Source organism: Bos grunniens, chromosome 12 (assembly GCF_055505025.1).
Source record: "Bos grunniens cultivar Pamir isolate PY7600 chromosome 12, Bosgru_T2T1.0, whole genome shotgun sequence".
NCBI lineage: Eukaryota > Metazoa > Chordata > Mammalia > Artiodactyla > Bovidae > Bos > Bos grunniens.
This window is the reverse complement of record NC_141176.1, coordinates 33,197,506-33,220,278: the sequence shown is the minus strand read 5'-3', so window position 1 is coordinate 33,220,278 and position 22,773 is coordinate 33,197,506. Positions and strand designations below refer to the sequence as shown.

At 44.1% G+C, this 22,773-nt stretch overlaps 1 protein-coding gene across 4 annotated transcripts in view; it reads left to right on the top strand.

The window, feature by feature from the left end:
- Positions 1-707: 707 nt before the first annotated feature.
- Positions 708-22,773, top strand: part of WASF3 (WASP family member 3) — a 76,474-nt gene continuing 54,408 nt past the window's right edge. For 3 of the 4 annotated variants that reach the window (XM_086329658.1, XM_086329656.1, XM_086329659.1), the window contains exon 1: positions 708-845. The gene's annotated coding sequence lies outside the window, so the exon portion shown is untranslated. The remainder of the gene's footprint in view (positions 846-22,773) is intronic. The other variant, XM_086329657.1, reaches the window with a different exon arrangement.

Sequence of the window (22,773 nt, the reverse complement as noted above, 5' to 3'; positions counted from 1 at the left end):
TTCTCTCTCTCTTTTTTTGTCTTCCTTTCCTCCCTTCTCCTCCCCCCTTCTTTTCTTTCCTTAAGTTTATCCCTAAGTCATCAAGTCCCACTGCCACGGGGCTTGGCTGAGTAGTTTCAGGCGTACCCTGCGTTTAATAGATACTGTGGATTCTCTCACATTTGGAAAGAGGGAGACTGGAGTTGGGGGAATAAGGGAAAACATCTGCAAAGGAAGATGAGAAGGCTCTGCAGGGAGGCCGGTAAAGGATTTGAGAAGGGCATAAGACCAACCGCGGGCACGGCTCTAATCCTCTCAGGGCGGCCAGCCCTCAACTCTGCAGCACGCAGGTAAATGCATCTCTGTCTGCAAGATCCCTCCAAGCCCGACAAGGTTCGGTTAGGGGAGGACACCCGAAGGGACTGCAGTGCGCCCATCATAAGTGGAAAGGATGCGCGGCCCCCACACTAAACTCTGCCCAAAGCGTCCTCACCTGTCCATCCCCCCGGGGGAGGGACTCTGGTCAGAGCCTCATCCCCAAGCTCGGGTCGGAGGACCAAGGCTGAGAGCCGCCTCCTCCGCAATGCCCCGCCCCTCGGCGCAGACACGCCGCGCTCCTGCCGCGCTCCCATTGGCCGAGGCGCCCGCCAATCCAAGAGCCGCGGCCGACGAGCGGGCCCTGGTTGGTGAAGCCGGCGCTGGGCCCCACCCCGCTCCGCCGGGCCCCCCACCGGGAGGGGGCGTGGCCGCGGCCGTGGCCGGGCCGGAGGCGGCGTCGCCGGCGCCTCTGCGCGCGGGGCGGTGCGGGGCGGTGCGGGAGGTGCGGGGCGGCAGCGGCGGGACCATGGAGCTGGGGGCGCGGACCGGTGAGTGCGCGCTGCGGCCGGCCAGCTCTCTGTCCCCGGCCTCGATCCCTGCCGGCTCCGGGCCGGGCGGAGGCGGGCCCCCGCAGCCCCGCGGCCAAGTGAACTTGCTGCATCGCCCGGGCGCCTGGGCGGTCGGCGGGGCCCAGTGCGGCCCGGCGCATCCTCCCCGCCGGCTTCCCGCGGTCGCTCCGCGGCCCTTGGCCCCCGTACGCGCCTCCCGGCCGCAGGGCTGGCGCCCGGGCCTCGGCCCGCGCCGCACACACGAGCGCGGGGCTGCCCGGCGCCCTGTATCCTCGCGTCCCTCCGGGCTGCGCGCGCCCTCACCGCACCTTGGCCCGGTCCCCGCGTGCCCGCCGCCCGGGGTCCGGCCCTCTCCGCTCGGCTCGGCCCTCCCCGGGTGCTGCGGGAACCCGAGGTCACGGTCCTGGCCTTGGCCTTCGGGCTGGGCTCCGGGAAGGGGTCGGCAGCCCGGGAGTGGCGCGCTGCGGGGCCGCGGGGCTGCGGGGTCGCTGGGCAAGGATGCGTCCTCCGGGGAGACTCTCCCCGCGGGGCCGGCTGGGCCCGGGGCTTCGGCACGGGGGGAAAGCCTTTGCCCCTCTCGGTGTGCCGGCTCACGGGCAATGGCGATTTCTTCTTGGTTCAGTCTCTGCAAGGGAGAGTTCCCTGGTGGAGAGCAGAGTTCTTAATTATTAAGAAACTCAGCCGTGGGCTTAAGGGATGAATGGAACATCTCATTTCTTAGCTGCTATTGGGCGGAATAGGAATTCTTTCTCATTTGGGGGTGAATTTTAAATACTCAGTCACTACTAGCAATAATTACTAAGTTTTTAAAAGCTGACACTTTAAAAGGTCTGCTTTAGCTTTTGAAGCGCTTCAAATCAAGTGTCTCGTGGGGCAGGAGATACTTAAGAACTGGAATCCACATTTTTTTAAGGGGAGGAGCCAGCCATTAGAAATGTTTTGCATCTTTAAAAAAATGAGGTTTGCCAAAAGTTTAAAATGTCTGCTTCTCTATCAAAATTAGGTTCAAAGTGTTATAATTGACTTACATTTCTTTTGCCTCTAGGGCAAATTCCGTTGAAGGTTGGTTGCTTCTTTTTGTATCTGCTTCACCCAACTTTCCTTTTCTAGCCGTGAAACAATGCGGAGATTCTTGAAAGCTAGTTCTTTTTATCTGCTTGAGAGGTTAAACAAAAGGAAGCTGGCCTGGTCTTTCCCATAGGCAGTTCTCATTGTGTGTCTGGGCTCCTTTCTAAGAACAGCCGCAGTCAGACTCATTTTTCTTCATTTTTAAAGACCTTCTTAATTTATATTCATGAGAGTTGTGTCTTTTCAGACGTTTCGAGCTCACTAGGTTGGAAAGTTTGGTTGGCTTTATGTAGTTACCATCTGACCTGTAGTCTCTGTTTTCTTACCACAGTGAAAAGCTTGTTCTAGAACTATCTACTTATAAAAAATTGTTCCTGCCCTTCTGGTTGCTGACCTGAAGTTGCATTATAGCATCGTTTTCTCTGTCTGTCTCAGATTTATTGACCGAATAGTCATTGATGTTCTACACCATTTTTACAAATTCTGAATGATGCTGCTGCTGCTAAGTCGCTTCAGTCGTGTCCGACTCTGTGCAACCCCAGAGACGGCAGCCCACCAGGCTCTGCTGTCTCTGGGATTCTCCAGGCAAGAACACTGGAGTGGGTTGCCATTTCCTTCTCTAATGCATGAAAGTGAAAAGTGAAAGTGAAGTCGCTCAGTCGTGTCTCACTCTTAGTGATCCCATGGACTGCAGCCTACCAGGCTCCTCTGTCCATAGGATTTTCCAGGCAAGAGTAATGGAGTGGGTTGCTGTTGCCTTCTCCGAAATTCTGAAAATAAAGGTGGAAAAACACACTTTGCTGAGCAGTCCTGCCAGCATTAGCGCATCCCTCCTCTTCCCAGTGTGTCCTTGTAGGTGGGCTTTACCCTTCTTCCTGTGGAGATCTGCATGTGGCAAGAAACGTTTTGGTTATTGGAACATTTTGATTGAAACAGTTGCCTGTTTCAAGTGTTCAGAGTTATCTGAGCTCCTGGGCCATTGCTGATGGTCCTTCAGAGTGCCCAGAACTTTCTCTGAAGGATAGCTATTCGAGATTGTGTTTTCCAGGCATAGGTGACTGTCATTCCTTATATTTTCTTGGGAGCGCCTCCACATGGCTGGACAGACTGCAAATGCTCAACTTCTCTTTTCCATCCTTGTTTCTCAGCACATGGTTTTTCCAAATGCTCTTGGCATTTGGACCTTTGCATTCCTCTTCAGGGCTGGTTCTTTATCCCCAACTCATTTTAGGTAGGTAATACTGGAATATCCTAGACCAGCACTGCATAAATAATGCATATTGTATAATAAATTTAACATCACTCTAGAGATCAGTGGAGTAGAAAGCCTGCAGTCTCCTCTCCTCCTCTTACTGGCGCCCTAGTCCTGTCCTGTTTCTCCATGGTCAGGTGCGTCCTTGGAGAACGGGCAGTGGGGCAAGGCTGGAGGGAGGGGAGGTTGAGGAGTAGGACAGGGTTGTGTGTGTGTCAGGAGAGGGAGCGGACAGGGCCATGCAGGGTGTTGGTTGGTGGATGGCTCTGCTGTCCCTAGATACCAGATCAGGAAGTAGCAACCATTCCCTTGGGGAAGATGCTGACCTTGTCAAGTTCAAGGTGCCTGCAGGGCGCATCGGTCAGTGGCTGCACTGGGATCCTGATATTGAGAGGTGTCTGGACTAGGAGACACGCACTTGAGAGTTCTCAGCACTGGCTCCCAAACTACTTGCCACAGTGAACTCGCAGGGAGACTGTGGGGATTAAATTGTTGAAGGACCCTTAGCGGTGCAAACATCTGTCCGCCCTTAGCACCCAAGGACTGCTTCCACCAGAGTTTCTACCAAATTCCTTCTGATGATGTTGTCTTTGCAAAGCTGGGACTTCCCTGCTTGCTAGGAAAGGGGTTGGGGGAGAGGTATCCAATCCGACTGCAGGTGTGAGAAATTGTGAGCTGTTCCTCACAGGCATGTGGGCTGTTCATGGTTTATTTAACAGTGAAGTAAAATACCCGTTTTCTCTCAATAGAAGTGCACTGTTTTCAAATGGAAGTGCTAGTAGATACTTGTTACTTGCATGTAGCTAAGGGTTTCATTACTCGCTGGGTATTTTCTGGTTGCAGTCAAGAGGGTGCAGTGAGCAGAGAAAGTTCTGGAACCTCTGCCTTTGTTAACAGCGGAGGCTGTGGAGTAGATCGGGTTATTCAGGAAGCATGTGTAGAGCGAGAAGAGAAGTGAGGAGAATGGACTCTGCGGGGTCCTCGTATTTAAAAGGCAGGCTGCCACGTCGAGACTGAAAGAATGGGAGTTGGGGACATGGGTGGTGTCTGGGAAACCATGATCCAGTGAAACATCGTTCAAGGGGGATGATAGCAGCCAGGTCATTATCACAGAGGCAATGGCAGTGGTGACACGGTGACGGGAATAGGAGCGAGGCAGCCGGTTTGTGAGGGGCTTCCTTGTAAGCGGGGGCCAGAAGTGTGGTGCTGAAGGGTGATGGAGGAGGGTAGGCGAAGCTGGGCATTTTCTTCTTTTTTACTGGAGGGGTTTGAGCATATTAAAGGACCAAGGGGCAGAGGGTGCTAGACAGACATGCCGTTGGAAGATGGTTTCGAGGTTTCTGTTGGATTTAGCCCTAGGATGTAATTACTGATTTTGGCAGGAGGCATCTCAAGGGAGCCTTACTGCTGTGGATTGAGGGGTGATGGAGCTAAGGGGGTGAAGCCAGTCAGGGAAGGCTAGATTTTGAAGATGAGAGAAGGGCCTTCGCTTAGAGAGGAACCTTAGTCCAGGGTGAGTTTTGTGTTTTGTGACAAGCACAAAACGGGGACCGGCACTCAGTGAGAGGATTGTTATGAGATGAACTAAAATGGAGCTGTTGCAGTAGGTAGTCAAATCTTTGGATTGGGACTTCCGTGCTGGTCAGTGGCTAAGACTCCCTGCTCCCAGTGCAGGGCCTCAGGTTCAATCCCTGGTCAAGGAACTAGAACTCACATGCCGCAATTAAAGACTCCGCCTGCCACAACAGAGATCAAAGACCCTACATGCTGCAGCTAAGACCCGACGAAGCCAAAATAAATAAATAAAAATAAACATTAAAAAAAAAACAACTTTGAATTGCACTGGAGCACAACTTTTAAGGTCCAATACTGTCAGAAGTTTCTCTTGCTAAAAGCAGTCTTCTTAAGATGCTGTTTTCCTCTTAAGGCACGCTTTTCCTGCAGCAGGTGGTTCTTCTAAGGGTGGGTATTTGTGTGCACAGCCTTGTCATTTTCCCGGGTCCTGGTGTCCTTGGAGGGTCACATTATCTGTGACGTCCACTCTCTGGCTGCCCCTTCCTGGCGGTGCTTTCTTGGCCACTGACCTCAAGGCCAGTCTTGTTTTTTTCCAATCAGAGCCCCTCCCCCTTAACTTAATAGATATCCTTCAATTAGAATATTCTCCATACTCAGATTTCACTCTGGATCTTTGGAATCACCCTGATCTGTTTTTCCCCTGGACCATGCCTCCTGTCTCTGAGGTTAGCTCTTCTTCACCTCTGTTGACTTTTTATTTTTAAAAAAATTTTAAATATCCCAAACACCCCAGGGTATTTTCTCACTTTTTCAAGTCTGTTAGAGTCTCTGATGGAGAAGGCAATGGCACCCCACTCCAGTACTCTTGCCTGGAAAATCCCATGGACGGAGGAGCCTGATAGGCTGCAATCCATGGGGTCGCTAGGAATCGGACACGACTGAGCGACATCACTTTCACTTTCATGCATTGGAGAAGGAAATGGAACCCACTCCAGTGTTCTTGCCTGGAAAATCCCAGGGACAGGGGAGCCTGGTGGGCTGCCGTCTCTGGGGTCGCACAGAGTCGGACACGACTGAAGTGACTTAGCAGCAGCAGCAGCAGTAGCAGCAGAGCCTCTGAGCCTTGACTCTGAGCTCAGCATCTGGGATCATTTCTCAAGACTTTACAAATGAGATTTTTTTCCCTCTTATGCCTGTTGTTGGGGTGCCCTCTGACCTTCCGGAACAACGGTCTTGAAATTGATGTAGAGATGTTTTCAGTTGTATTTACATATTCTTGAACTTTTTCAATGTTTTATTTATTTTAATTTCTTTCTTTTAGTTTTTGCTTTCTGGTTCTATTCAGAAGGTCCCCTCGTGTTTGGATGCCTACCATGTATCATGATAGTTACTGGTGGTGACAGGATTGATACAGCCAAACTCCTGTTCTCTAAAGCCAGAGAGGTGAGGCAGAGGGTTTAATTGTCTCATTCATCATCTATAAACTCCTGATGGGCAGGAACCGGACAGGTGGTGCCTGTCTTGGTAGATGTGTCTGGCTTTGTCAGATGACCTCAGGCAAAGACCACGATAGCGCATAGCCTTAGCTCAAAGGGGTAACACTCATTGTCTTCCACCAGCCAACTTGACCTTTGATCTCTGAGTACTTCTGACAGTGTTGGACCTTAAAAGTTGTGTTCCAGTACAATCCAAAGTTTTTTATTTTTTTAAATATTTATTTGTATTATTTTGGCTGTCCCGGGTCTTCGTTGCAGCATGTAGGGTCTTTGATATTTGTTGCGGCAGGTGGAGTCTTTAGTTGTGGCATGTGGGACCTAGTTCCCTGACCAGGGCTTGAACCTCGGCCTGCTGCATTGGGAGCACGGAGTCCTTGCCACTGGACCACCACGGGAGTCCCAATCCAAAGACTTTATTATCTACGGCAACAGTTCCATTTTAGTTCATCTCCTACCATCCTCTCCCTGAGTGCCGGTCCCCGTTTTGTGCTTGTCAACAGTTCAGTGAAATTCTGTTGGCAGTGTAAAGGTATGGATGTGATTGACTGTGAACCAGAGCCCATGTGGCCATATTTTGTCCACTAAATGAATGAAATAGTGTATGCCTTGCACATAGAAGAGCCTCAAAAAATATATTTTCATTGACTGAATGTCATCAGTTTTGATTCATGACTTAAGCAGAACACTACCCCTACTGTGTAATTTTAAAAACTTAATTGGAGTCATTTTGTCCTGCTAGCATCACACTTATTTTCTTTCAGCGTCTCAAAATAGTATATGACACCTTGTTTTTTGGTTTTCACCTGTTCCTTTATGTAGTGCTGGGTTAGGGAATTACCTGGGCAGATTTCCACTTTGGCCTGACATTGTAACTCTTTCCTCAGGCTAGAATGAATGCTTCTGGAGAGGCTCAGGGATTTAAATTACTCCTTGTGGTGCCTGGAAGGAATAGTACCTAAACAGAGAGCCAAGCATCCAGTCCAAAGTGGGGTGGCATTAACCAGAAAGTTGCAGGGAGAGAGACAAAGCAGCGTGTGCTCCTGTTGGTCTCATCCTGTAGAGTGGCTGTCCGTAGCCTGGAAAAGGGAGCCACAGAGTCACCTTCCATTTCTGCAAAGTAATATCTTTTTTTTTTTAATTTTAAATTTTATTTTATTTTTAAACTTTACATAATTGTATTAGTTTTGTCAAATATCAAAATGAATCCGCCACAGGTATACATGTGTTCCCCATCCTGAACCCTCCTCCCTCCCCATACCATCCCTCTGGGTCGTCCCAGTGCACTAGCCCCAAGCATCCAGTATCGTGCATCGAACCTGGACTGGCAACTCGTTTCATACATGATATTTTACATGTTTCAATGCCATTCTCCCAAATCTTCCCACCCTCTCCCTCTCCCACAGAGTCCATAAGACTGTTCTATACATCAGTGTCTCTTTTGCTGTCTCGTACACAGGGTTATTGTTACCATCTTTCTAAATTCCATATATATGCGTTAGTATACTGTATTGGTGTTTTTCTTTCTGGCTTACTTCACTCTGTATAATAGGCTCCAGTTTCATCCACCTCATTAGAACTGATTCAAATATATTCTTAATTTTGGTACCATGATTGTAATTTTCTAATACAAGACATTCATCTATTTCAACAGTAGAAAACTAATTTATTTTATAACCGACCCTGTAGATTTAGAACATACCTTCGTTCTTGGTTTTCCGTAGGATTTGTCTCTCATTTTTGTACACCCTTTAGAGTTAACGACCTTGATTATTGATTTAAAAAACGGCAATACACAGAATCCCCCAAACTCCCCAGTCACCTGTCTTCGGATTTCAGTTACACACGGCAAACAGTTTTGTTTCCAAAGCCTTGACTGAAGTGGAAATTGTTCTTTGAGATATCCCAGGGAGGAAGATTATTAAAACATTACTTCTTTATACAAATTGGCATTGTAATTTTGAATGGTAACAGGCTTGTCAACCTTAGTGAAGTCCCTACCTGAGCCTAATTAAAAATGCATATCTTCTGCACTGTTTGTCCATTGCAATCACATAGGTTAGTTAAAAACTTCTTCCATCTCCAGGATGTCCAGGAACATCCTGGACATTCTACTTCTCCAAAAAAAAAAAAATTATGGACATGACAAAACCTTAGGGCATCATTTGAAAGAATTGTATTAGCGATTAGGCATTAAAGGGTTTAGAAGATAATTTCTTTTAAGCCACATCTGTGGCTACTATTTCCTGCTACACAGTTTGGAAGTTTGTGGCTTTATTTCTTCAGCTATTTGGTTGCTAATGATTGTCAAATTTCATTTGAAACAAATGATATTGCCCTGTATTTTAATATTTACTCAGCATTTTTTTTTCTTCTTTTTTGGACACCAAAATAACTTAGATCCACTGTGTATAAGTGAAAGTTCCAAGTACAGTTTTGTTTAAATGGAATATGTACTCTCTCCAAATATTTATTGGGATACTTGATGATTTTATTGGACAGAAACAGTGGGGGCTTATCTCTCTTGTTCCCCCATTACATAAGGGTTTGAATTAACTTATAGGAGATACTCATAATAATAAAGCTGTCATAAATAATGAGAATCAAAACTCCATGAGGACTGGGAATTAAAACAACAATACCTGTACTGTCAGCGGCACTTGAGCCTCCGTGCCTCCCAGGTCGTTGTTTTAGATGCGAGGGACTTATTTGAATAATGCAAGGTGTCAGTGACAACACGAGAAGCACCTTGGCTTGAGGTGCTGTGTGTTGGAAGCGCTGTTGGAATTCAGTTTATTCCTCTACTTAACAAGTAATTTGAAGGTCGTTGTGTTCTGCCTTCTCTATTAATGCTGGAAGGCATGGTCATAGGTGGATTTTTCACTTTTCTTGTGGATGGTTTGGAGGGAGAATGGGGAGATTTGGAATTAGGTAGACAAAAATCCTCTGAGCCTGGAAGTCCTGCCAGGCCAGCATAATTTTAATATCTAATATTGTCAAGGATATTACAAGGAAAAAAATAAAAGGGCAGTCTCATTCATGAACATGCTTGCTAAATCCTAAAAATTAATAGATCTGTTAATATAAAAGTATAATATATTATGTGCTATTTATGTTTATTCTAGAATGCAGTGTTGGTTTAGCATTCAAAATCCAGTGTATATCACCATGTTAATGAAGGAAGAAAAGCTAGACAATCACCATTAGATGCAGGAAACACTAAATTTAATATCTATTTGTGATGAAAAACTTTCAAGCAAACTAGGAAGAGTATCTGTAAGAAAATGTGCAGCAGATGTCATATTGGTGGCGAAATAATAAAAAGTGACCTTCTGAAATTGGAAATGAGATATGGATGCTTGTTATTATCACATTTATTCAGCATTATGTTGTGGGTTCTTGCCAGTGAAGTAAGATAAGAAAAAGAAATAAAAGATACAAGAGTTGGAAGAGGAGAAAATTTAGTACATGCAGACAAAACTATTTTGTATGTATAAACATCCAAAAAATTACGTGTAAGTTATTAGACTTAAGATGTGTGTTTAGCCTGCTTGCTAGATTCTCTGTAGCCATAAACAATTAGAAAATGAAGTTAATAAAGGTCCTATTTATAACAACAGTAAGTATCTGAATATACAGGAGTAGAACTTGCAAGTAATTTGCAATAACTTTACATAGAAAACTATAAATTATTTAGAAAATTCAAGGAACAGGTAAGTAAAGAAGGAATATACCATGTTCATGGAATGAAAGACTAATATTACAGAGATGTCCATTCTCCCTAAATTGATATAGATTCCTTTCAACTCTAGTCCATAGCCTGAAAAAATTTGGGGGTGTGGAAATTGGCTATGTTTATGTGTTTCTAGGATTTATATGAATGTAGAGAGCAAAGAATTTCAAGACACCCTTGAAGAATAACAGATGGCAGGACTTATCAGATATCAAGAGTTTATAAAGTCATATATTCTAGACAGTGCAATATTGGCACAAGTGTAGGCAAACAAATTAATGAAACTGTATAGAAAGCCCTGAAACAGAACCAAAAATGTGTAGACATTTGATTGTATTACATACAGAAAGTTTGGAAAGTATGGTCTTTTTGAGAATTGATGTGTGATCCAAAAGAAAAATGGATAAGAGATTTGAATAAGTATTTTACAAATGTACAGGTATTGCCATACAGATGGCCAGTGAACACATGAAGCTTAAATTCATTAGGAATCAGGAAGCACAGATAGAAGTAATCCTGAGATGCCACCGTAGAGTCATCAGATTGGCTAAAGTGGAAAAGGCCAGACAGAGGCATTTAGCATGCAGAGCAGTGGGGCAGTGGGCACTCGTATCCCTGACCCATGGGTGTGCAAACTGTCACAAACATGGAGAATTGTCAGGCGTTATTTACTAAAGCTGACTATCCACGTACCACGTGAGCCAGAGTCTCTGTTCTGTGTGTACATAGATCCAGCAGAAATGCACGACCCTACCAGGATGCAGGTACGGTGGTGTTCGCAACAGCATTGCTGTAATAGCCCTTTGGAAACAGCCTAGATGTTCATCAGCAGTAGAGTGACTGAGTAAATTGTGGTGAATTCATGTATTATTCAGAGATAGAAATGGAAAACTTTATGTTCCATGCAATAACAATGATAATCTCATACATTTAATGTTGGGCAGAAGATGCTAAACAACAGAATTCATAACTGCAAAATTTCCCTTAAATAAAATTAAAAAGAGGTGTTAGTGAGGGAAGTGATTTCCTTTGGGAATGAGAAAGGATTAACACCTGAGCGGGCATGGGGGGCACATCTGAGGGTGCTGGCAGTGCCCTGCTTCATGATCTCTGTGAATTACCTGGGTTTGTCCACTTCATGGTAATTCTCTAAAAGTTGTTAGGGGGCTGTGGACCTTTTTGTAGATGTGAAATATTTCCAAGAAAAAAAGTTTTAAACATTTAAGTAGAAAAAGAAAAGGAAGAGGCCATTTGAATCTGTTTTAAATGTTTTTAATGTAATTACAAAGAAAAACCTTTGTTTTCACCTGTTGTTGTTGTTCAGTCACTCAGTTGTGTCCGACTCTTTGCAACACCATGGACTGCAGCACACCAGGCCTCCCTGTCCGTCACCATCTCCTGAAGTTTGCCCAAGTTCATGTTCATTGCATGGGTGATGCCTTCCAGCCATCTCATCCTCTGACACCCTCTTCTCCTTCTGCCCTCAATCTTTCCCAGCATCAGGGACTTTTCCAATGAGTCGTCTGTTCGCCTCAGATGACCAAAATACTGAAACTTCAGCTTCAGCGTTAGTCCTTTCAGTGAATATTCAGGGTTGATCTCCCTTAAGATTAACAGGTTTGATCTTGCAGTCCCAGGGACTTTCAGGAATCTTCTCCAGCACCACAGTTCAAAGGCATCAATTCTTTGGCGTTCTGCCTTCTATACGGTCCAACTCTCACAACCACTGGGAAGACCACAGCCTTGACTATATGGACCTTTGTTGGCAGAGTAATGTCTCTGCTTTTCAACACGCTGTCTAGGTTTGTCGTTGCTTTCCTGCCAGGAAGCAGTCGTCTTCTGGTTTCATGGCACCACAGTTGCTTTGTGCTGGTTTGTGTCCTGTGACCTTGGAGAACCTGTCTTTCGGTTTTAGCATGTCACTTTGGATTCCCTAGGACTTTCTACATATGGGATCATGACATGCTCTAGTCATGAAATTGACTGACAGTTTTCTTCTTCCCATCTGGATGATCTCCTCTTTTTTCTTTTTTGCCTTTCTGTACCTGGTGGAACTTGCATTCCAATATTGAATAGAAGTGGTAAGAGTGGGCATTTTTGCCTTTTTCCTGATTTTAAGGGGAAAGCATTGTCATTCAGTAAGATGTTAGTTGTTTTCATAGATCCCCTTTATCAGGTTGAAGACATTTTTTCAGTTCTTAGTTTGGAAGCTTTTAATCACAAATAGGTATTAGATTTTGTGAAAGACTTTTTCTATGTCTTTTGAGACAGTCATGTAGTTTTGTCCTTTATTAATATGACATGCTGTGCTAATTGATTTGGCGGGGTTAAGCTAATTTTACATTCCTGGGATAAATCCAATTTGTTCATGATATGTAACTCTGTATGTTTCTAATTTGATTTGTTAATATTTTGTTGAGGGTTTTTGCATCTAATCACAAGGGATATTGATGTATAGTTTCCTTGTGGTATTTTGTCAGGCTTTGGTGTCAGTTTTCAAGTAAAACTGGTTCATAGAATGAGTTAGGAAGTGTTTCCTCTTGTAGCAGAATTTGTGAAAGATTGATATTTCTTTTTAGATATTCACCTGTGAAGTCATTTGGACCTGAGCTTTTCTCTGTGGGAAGATTTTTAATTACTAATTCAGTCTCTTAACTTGCTGTCCATTTATTCAGGTTTTCTCTAAGTCACTTTTGTTAATTTATATGTTTCTAGGAATTTCCCTTTTCATCTTAAATTGTCTAGCGGTGTAACCTTCTTCAGAGTATTCCCTTGTAATCCTTAGTAGTGATCAATGTCTGTTCTTTCATTCCTGACTCTACCGATTTGTGATTCCTCTCCTTGTTTCATGGTCAGTCTAAGGTGTGTCAGTTTTGTTAATCTTCTACCAGCTAGGAAGAACTTAACTTACTGTTGAAAAACGATCTATAAATGTGTTTTAGACTATAGAATTTTAGAATGACAGTTGTCTGGAACTGTCTTTTTACTGTGAAACTGTTGTATAGCAAGAAGAGAGAAACTAGATTAAAACACAAAAGTAAATAAAATACCCAAGCTAGAGAAGGGGGAAGATGGTGATGATCCATTATAAGCAAATTATTTAACTATAATTTTTTGCTTCCTTTTTATTGAATAATTTTTGATATAATCAAATAAAATTCAAGTATTTTAATGTTTCATGGATTCCAGACAAACATTAAATCGAAGTACAAAAGATAGGAAATAGGTTGAAAATAATAGTTCTTTATGAGGGAACATTTGTATTTTGGTTTGTTTTCCAGATATAACAAAATCTCATATATATTATCACCTTGCCTATTTTACCATTTTTCTTTTGTCTCTGAACTTTTGGGGGGGGGATGAAAAAAAAAAAAGAAAAAGGTAACTCTCTCTGCATCCTCGTCACCCTGCATCCATCCCTCACTATGATCTTTAGAGATGGTATGTACCCTTGTGAGGGGCTTCACCAGTGGCTCAGTGGTAAAGAATCTGCCTGCAATGCAGGAGACTTGGGTTCAGTCCCTGGGTGGGGAAAATCCCCTGGAGGAGGGCATAGCAACCCACTCCAGTATTCTTGCCTGGAAAATCCCATGGACAGAGGAGCCTGGCGGGCTGCAGTCCATGGGGTCGTACAGAGTTGGACGCAACTGAGCACATATTCTTGTGATGACCCTTTCCAGCAGGAGATGCCGTTCCTAACAGTTAGCATGCCCACTGATTATGCATGGTCATCAGAAGCAAATGAATGAGCCCAGAGAAAAATGAAACTGAAACTTGCCTGAAAAACACATGATTTCTGGATTGACTGCCTTTCGGAAGCTTAGCTGTTGAAAATTAGAGATGCATGTATTTCCAGTCACTTCTTATCTGTATTTTTGGGTTTCCAGTATGAAAGGCACTTGAAAATAACCTCTTCAGTTTATCCTTTTAGAGCAGTTATTAGGATAGGTTCTTGTTAATATGAATGTGTCCAAAAGTTGGCTTTCATGTTTTTTTCCCCCCTCAGAAGTGCTATAGCATAATGTATTTTAAAAATATGTGCAGTTTCTGTTTCTATCAGGAACATCTCAAAGAACCTCAGTGAATGGAATCCCTTTCAATGGGCTTTGTATAAAAGCAGCCAAGCATTAGATTCATATGCTTTTGTAGGTTTAGTTAGCTTTGAAATATTATTTCTGAAGTGTTGGATTTCGGCACCTTGTCGTCTTTTTTCTGCCCCGTAATTCTAGTGTCAGCCTCAAATTATTTCTGGTAATTTCAGATTTTTTTTTTTTTAAAGATTCTGTTTGTTTTACAAGCATTGGTTTGTTGGTGAAATGAGAAACCCTTCCTTATCTAGATGGATGGAATATGATTTATTTTCCTGAATTGAGTGAAATTTGATTTATCTCAAGTACTGAAATATATAAGATTCAGCAAGTTTCATTTAAATTTAAGTTTCCAGAAGTTCTGAAGTGCTGGGGATATGAACAGTAGTGAGTTAAGCCACATTTTAGGAAAGTTGAATACATGTAAACCCAGAGAGGTTTGAGTTGACCAAAACTTTTTGATCTAATGTCCTTCCTTCTCCCCCATGCAGAAACAGTAAATGCTACATCCTAAGGCTAGTTTGTAGCCCAGTCGGTAAAGAATCTGCCTGCAATGCAGGAGACCTGGGTTCGATTCCTGGGTCGGGAAGATACCCTGGAGAAGGAAATGGCAATCCACTCTAGTATTCTTGCCTGGAAAATCCCATGGACAGAGGAACCTGGCGGGCTGCAGTCCATGGGGTTGCAAGAGTCGGACACGACTTAGCAACTAAACCACCACCACCACCAAGGCTGTTTTAACCCTCTCCCTGTTGTTGTTGTGTTGTTCAGCTGCTAAGTTGTGTCCGACACTGCGACCCCATGGACAGCAGCATGTGAAGCTCCTCTGTCCATGGGATTCTCCAGGCAAGAATTCTGGAGTGGGTTGCCATGCCCTTCCTTAGGGGATCTTCTTGACCCAAGGATACAACCCGTATCTCTTGCATTGCAGGCAGATTCTTTATAGTCTGAGCCACCAGAGAAGCCCATTCTATTAAAAAGTATTTGTATTTGCTTTTTAAATTGTGAATTTGTTATTTCCTGCTTTTGTTGTTTCTTTGAGCAGTTTTTCGGGGAAATGGCCCAGAACACACTGTCCTGTGGCTTTGGGCCGCCTCTCCATTCCTCATCTGTATCACATCAGTAGGATGTCCCTTCTTAAAGCCATGACCGTCTATCGGAGTCTCTCTTGCTTTCTTCAAGTTTGCCTTTGTGGTTGGGCGGCTGCGTCAGGACCATTTCAGTTTCCGCAGGTAGTAACAGGCATCAGGAGGATGGCTGTCCCCTCAGTGGCTGGGAAAGGTTGGGTGTGCAGAAGCCACGGCTCACCAGAAAGAGATCTCAGAAAGGTCCTGAGAACTCAGTTCAGTGCAGTTCATTTTGGGCTCAGCACAGTGAATCTCTGACCTCCTGGTCCATGTGCTCAGTCATGTCTGACTCTTTGCAATCCCGTGGACTGTAGCCCACCAGGCTTCTCTGTTCATGGGATTTTCCAGGCAAGAATACTGGAGTGGGTTGCCATTCCCTTCCCCAGGGGATCTTCCCCACACAGGGATTGAACCTTGTCTCCTGCACTGGCAGGCAGATTCTTTACTGATGAACCACCAGGGAAGCCCCTGACCTCCTGTAAGATAATGCATTTTTGCCTCCTGTTTCCTTACATCTCTGACTTTTAAATGATACCTCTGGTGCTCTCCTATCATTCCCCTCCCTTCCAGAAAAGCAAAGCAAAGACACCCTTGGTTTTGCAGGATTATGGAGGTCCAGTGAGCATGATAACAAAGGCACTTTATCATGGCTGAATGACAGGGGACCCATACATTAACAGACTGGGAGTTCAGTTCAGTTCAGTCACTCAGTCGTGTCCGACTCTCTGCGACCTCATGAACCACAGCACGCCAGGCCTCCCTGTCCATCACCAACTCCCGGAGTCCACCCAAACCCATGTCCATTGAGTCAGTGATGCCATCCAACCATCTTATCCTCTGTCGTCCCCTTCTCCTCTTGCCCTCAATCTTTCCCAGCGTCAGGGTCTTTTCAAATGAGTCAGCTCTTCGCATCAGGTGGCCAAAGTATTGGAGTTTCAGCTTCAACATCAGTCCTTTCAATGAACACCCAGGACTGATCTCCTTTAGGATGGACTGGTTGGACCTCCTTGCAGTCCAAGGAACTTTCAAGAGTCTTCTCCAACACCACAGTTCAAAAGCATCAATTCTTTGGCGCTCAGCCTTCTTCACAGTCCAACTCTCACATCCATACATGACCACTGGAAAAACCATAGCCTTGACTAGACGGACCTTTGTTGGCAAAGTAATGTCTCTGCTTTTGAATATGCTGTCTAGGTTGGTCATAACTTTCCTTCCAAGGAGTAAGTGTCTTTTAATTTCATTGCTGCAATCACCATCTGCAGTGATTTTGGAGCCCAGAAAAATAAAGTCAGCCACTGTTTCCACTGTTTCCCCATCTATTTGCCATGGGAAGCCTTCTCTTAGTCCTTTTTCTTGAGGGCTGGATGGTTTCTGCTGGAATACAAATGAAACACTCAGGATTTTAAAGATATTTACTATGAAAATCCCTGACTGTGGCAAATGAAGTTGTCTTATAATTCACAAGAAATATTTGCTAAGAGTGCTTCTCTGGAGCACTTATTTTTGGAGTGGAAGTGTGACTTTAATTTCCAGTACTAGGAAGTGAACATAATTTTTATGAAACTAGTCATGGGGTCTGAAATTAAGACTATATGGCCTCTGTTAACCTAATCTACATTTAATATATTCACTGCAGTATATTGAGAGTCCTGGTTGTTAACCAAAGAATTATTTATTGCAGAAATTATTAAGGACAGCTTAATGGAATTGACTTATAATTTCATTCATCTCTTCATAACTACCAGATTAAAGGATGCTTTGTCTTGAGTTCAGTCATTTCCTCAAATTAAAATAAGGAACTTATAAAATCTTTTTCAGCTTTATGGGGAGTGTTCATGGGCAGCGAAGAAGCACATGAAATAGTCATTCAGGAATCTTTTTAGACTCTGATTGCTGAAGGGACACATAGGAGAAGAGGTTTGGGAATCTCTTGCAAAGTCAGAATTGCCCTGCAGATGACCTTACAGAAAGTCAGAACTGTTTCAAAGACTTTGTAAACGAAAAAGATGAAAAGAGTTTCTCCTTTGATAGTTCCAACCGCTGGTGCCTGGTGCGTTTGGCCAAGGACACGAAGGAGAAATGTCTCGAAGGAGAAATGTCTCCCATTCTCTGGGGAGTGATGGTGGGGTGGGGGGAAGCAAATTCCCTCTGAATCAGAGCTTCCATCATGAAATACATTAATATCCTCCAAAGTGATAGCATGGGAAGCACAAAAGGAAAAAAACTTGGCAAAAATCGACAGAAGCGAGCAAATACATAATTGTAGCAAATGCTATTTTCATGTCAAAGAGAATGAATGGATGAAAACTTGGAGGAAAACAGGATATGGATAAAGGGGAAAGAATTCACAAGAAGTAAAAATTCCATGGTTTCAGGACCTATGTGATACTGAATAACGGTTGAGTTTAAATACTAATAGCAGCTGCAATGCAGGAGACCTGGGTTCAATCTGAGTCGGGAAGATCCCCTAGAGAAGGGAATGGTAACCCACTGCAGTATTCTTGCCTGGAGAATCCAGTGGACAGAGGAGCCTGGTGGGTCACAGTCCATGGGGTCACAAAGAGTGGGACACGACTGAGTGACTGACACATACACACACACACAAAACAGCTGTTTACATTACCCTGCCAATGTCACAAAGAGTCAGACACAACTGAGACACACACACACACACACACACACACACACACACACACACACACACACACACACACACACACACACACACACACCCACCCACCCACCCACCCACCCAGCTGTTTACCATGCCAGTGGAGCCCCCACTCAGCTAAGAGGCTATTCTGTGGTGCCTTCTAGTTTGGGGCCGAGGCACTTAGGTAAGCCATGAACTGGTTTAAAAGAAACACATGGTTAGAAGTGATTTGCTTATAACTAATACATTAGATAACAGTTGTTTTGCTTTATTTGGTCATATGGGGAAGTGAGAAGATTGAAACATGACACATGTTGCTCCTGTTGATGCGTATGGTTTGTTTGGCTAATAAGTTAGACGGTAAGCTTCTCAAAGGCAGAGGACTGGTTCTTCTCCATCTTAGAGTTTGGTGTCACAACTTACAGCAGGTACCGAGTCGAGTCTGTGGACATCATAAATCAGGAAGTGTTCACTGCTGAGTCTGCATGTGGACCGTCAGACTGTACACCCCAGAGCAGGCTTATTCTGAAAAAAAAAAAAAACAACAACAACAATGCTTGTTGCTTTGCCATGTGTATGTTTTGTTAAGTCCAACTGTGGCCCCAGATGCCAAATGAAAGATTTACTGTGTGGCTGATGGTTTCCAGTGCGAGTGGAGGTTGTAGCTGGGGACGGTGCTCTAGAAACCTCACTTCCCAGGCCCAGGCAAGAGAGAAGGTTTTGATGTTGTTCCCATGGATTGTGTGAAATTTAGGTTTTTTTTTTATTTTTTTATTTTTTTTATTGTTTTAAGCCTGTCTATCTTCTGAGTGATCTGGGCTTGTATAGCAGACAGGAGTGCTGTGCACCAGTGGCAGAAAACCTGGGTGTGTTCGCTGGTTGGAATCGTGTTCTGAAGGAGGCCTCGTCTAGTGCATAATTCTGACTTTGTTTATAGAATTTTTAATAATGAAGTAATATTTGATTTCTCCAAGTAGTTTAACATTTGACTTCTGTTGTTCAATCATGTTTCAAATGATTGTGGCTCAGTGGTAAAAAATCTGCCTGCCAGCGAAGGAGATGCAGGAGACCTGGGGTTTGACCCTGGGTCAGGAAGATCCCCTGGAGAAGGAAACAGCAGCCCTCTCCAGTATTCTTCCCTGGAGAATCCCTCGGATAGAGGAACCTGGTGGGCTGCAGTCCATGGGGTAGCAAAGAGTTGGACATGACTGACAGTGCATGCATAGGATTTTCAGTAATGATGTAATATTTGATTTTTTCAAGTAATTTAACATTTGGCTTCTTGTTCAATCATTTTTTTTGAAAGACCTTCTCCACTGCAAGATACATATTAAAAAAAATCTTCTGTTTCAGTCCTTTGTTGGCTTTATTTGAAATTTCTTTTGCTATAAAGGATGGGTTCAGACTCAGTGGATTTTTAACCCCCTAATGGGTTGTTACAGTAGCATTTAATAATAATCTTTACTCCAGTGGTTTGAAATGCCTCACCCATTTTAGACTGAGTTCCTAGATGTGTATGTATTTGTCATTTTCTGCGTTTTCTAATCTGCTCTGTCATAGGTGTGTTTACTCAGAAGTCAGCACCACACGATTAATCACTGTAGCTTTAGTGTCTTTGTGTCTGATGGGGATGCTATCAGCTCTTTAGTCTTCTTTTTCAGAATTTCACATCTCTGCTTGTATTCCCGTAAGAACTTTAAAATCGGCTTGTCTTGTTCCTAAGAGGATTGTTGGGCATGCTTACCGAAAACCTTCCTCAGTGATGAGTGACACTCTGGATTCTTAGGGCCCCATCTGTGTTGTTAGCCTAGAGACTTGATTTTAAATCTAGTTCTGACATTAAGTGGCTTTGTAATTAAAAAAAATCGGATTCACGTTTTACTATTTTACAACTGTTTGCAGGTGCTTTTAAAGAATTGGCTGTGTACTCACTTTTTTTTTTTAACTTTCTCAATCACTAGACACAACTATTGTAAGAACCCTTAACATTTTTTAGCATCAAAGTGGGGTGCTCGTCCTTGCAAAGGTTGGAAACAACTGAATTAGAGTCCTGTAAGCTCTTTTTTGTTCTAAAATTCAGTTCTAGATAAACGAGAGGTAGTATATCATCAACCCCATCAAGGATTGAATTTACATCATTGTCGTCGCTGAAAGGGCTACTCCAGCAAAAGAAACTGCAGAAGTGGTTCTTGGCAAGATCATTTGTCTGTTTCTTTCTTTTCCTCTGTAAGCAGTTGGTGTTTTGAAAGGAAGCATATTGTCTAGATTTTCAAAGTTCTCTAAAAACAGGATGGGGGAGTGCGTTATTTTCGAAGCATGTAACGCAATTGCATCTTCAGCAGAATTAAGTGCTTTGAAAGCTTGCATTCTTTATGTTGTCATAGTTGACTATTATGATTGAAATAAGTATGTATATGTGTTCTTCCCTTTCTGAGCGTTCGTTGTTAGGGCCGGAGAAAGCCTTGGATGGAATGATTATGGGAGGAGACAATCAAGGCTGTGTTAATTCTCAGATGAGCCAGAGTTTACATTTTGAAGGGCACATCACATCTATACTCTGTAGGATTCTGTAACAGATTGGAAAATAATGGAACAAATGATGGGAGAAGATTGGCCTTCATTTATCGGTGAATAGCAGTTACCATTAAAGTGAGTTTTAAAAGTGAGGAGACGACAATTTCTTTTTTTTGCCCCCTTTGGAAAATTACTTTCGGGCTTCATTGATTTTAAAATTGTTATGGGACTTAAAGAAAAAAACCTAAAAAAAAGAGCCACAAAAAAGCCTATAATTCTATCAGAATGGTATTCTGAAGTGGAGGATGAGGTTTGGGATGAGTTGAATCTAGTTACAGCAGACACAGTCTCTTTAAGAAACAGGAATCATAGGGGTCAATATAGTCATCAGATAAACTTGTTAAATCACCACCATGAAATTAGAAAGGTTAAAGAAGGGAGTTTACCAAAAACAAGAACATAAGAAAATAATCTTAGTATGGCTTCCCTGGGGCCTCAGTGATAAAGAATCCGCCTGCCATTGCAGAGACTGAGGGTTCAGTCCCTGGGTCAGGAAAATGCCCTGGAGAAAGAAATGGCAACCCACTCCAGGATTCTTGCCTGGAGAATCCCATGGACAGAGGAGCCTGGCAGGCTACAGTCCATGAGGTTGCAAAGAGTCAGGCAAGACAGGGCAACTGAAAAACAGCAGCAACAATCCTACATTTGGAAAATTCAAACTGGGAGTCAGTTGACTGGATCCAGATGCTGTTTGTGTGCTAAGTAGGAAGAGGAAATGCCAGGAACGTGGGACTTCAGTCGGTAAAGCCCTTGATGTGTTTCCTTCATTGGAGCACACATGACGGGGGTCAGCCAGAATCAGAGTCTCAGATCCCAGGTCCTGGGAGGGAAGCCAACCAGCCCACTGTGGGTCATGTCCGTCCTGGTCACACTGCGGCCGGGGAGCGTGTGTGTGTGTGTGTGTGTGTGTGTGTGAGGGGTGTCAAATTAACTCTCCGTGTTTCTATCCAAACTGACTTCTGTGTCTTTTGTCAATCACAGATTGCCTTTTGGGAAATAATTTTTAAATAATTGTTTATTCATATTTGGCTGTGCTCAGTCTTCATTGTTGTATGAAGGCTTTCTCTAGTTGCAGTGAGTGGCGCTACTATTGTTGGGGTGTGCCGGCTTTCCTTGCGGAGGCTTCTCTTGGTTTGGAGCACGGGTTCTAGGTGTGGGAGTTTCAGCAGTTGTGGGCTGCCTTAGTTGCGGCCCTGGCTCAGGAGTTGTGGTACATGGGCTTAGTGGCCCCAGGGCATGTGGGATCTTCCCGGACAAGGGGTCGAACAGGTTCCCTGCATTGCAAAGCTGATTCTTAATCACCGAACCACCAGGGAAACCCGGGAAATACATATTTTTTCCTTAGATTCTAATATGATCTTGGGCACCCTTTGCCATCTGAAAAAGCTTCCTTTATAGCTTATATGTGTGCCAGTAAAGTGTCAGGGTGTCTGTTCCCCCACCCTGGCCAGCATGTAGATTTTTGTGTCTTAACCTTTGCTAATATAAGAAGTGAAAATAGCGTATGGCACGGCGACTCTTCTCTGCAGTTATGGATGTCACGTGAGGTTAGGCACTTCATGCCTAGTGTTCATTGCTCGTCTTGTCTGACTCTTTGCAACCCTATGGACTGTAGCCCCATGGACATAGTTCCTCTGTCCGTGGAATTCTCCAGGCAAGAATACTGGAGTGGATTGCCATTCCCTTCTCCAGAGGGTCTTCCTGACCCAGGGATTGAACCCGGATCTCCTGCATTGCAGGCAGATTCTTTATTGTCTGAGCCACAGGCAAGTCCTCTTCACACCTGCTCTTCTGTTAATCACTGGATGGAGCGTGACTTAGTTCCCTTAGTTCCCTGTTTTTGTTCGGACGAATCCCTGGGCTGCAGGGAGTCTTCTGTTTTGTGAGAGGATTCGTTTGGGAAGAGTTTCAGCTTGTTCTGTCAGGCATCAGATACAGCACTAGGAGTGGTTCATCTCGGGACCAGCTTGGGCAGAGGGAGCGGGCAGGTGCCAGCAGAGCACAGAAGGAAGTGAGCGCGCCTGGTGGGAACCCCCGGGACCGACAGGTCAATTGTGATCAGTAGGACTATAGCCATGACCACGCAGCAGGCAGCAGGGACTGTATGGTCTGGCCAGTTACCTGTGTCGCAAGTGACAAAATTCCATGAAAGTTAGAGACGTTGACCTGGTGTGGTGGTGTCCACAGATGCCTGTGTAGGAGGCGTCTTGCTGATTCAACATTGGTTGAATGCCGAGAGTAAAAATCCTTTGGGAATGATTTTGCATATATCTGGTATTTAAATCTCCCCTTTGGTTATTTCTCCAAAGCACCACGGAGCTGGGCAGACGTGTATATGCATTTCTCTTGCAGTTATATTAAAAACAGTCTCGTTGGGGAAGGTTGGGGTGGAGTGCACCGTCTT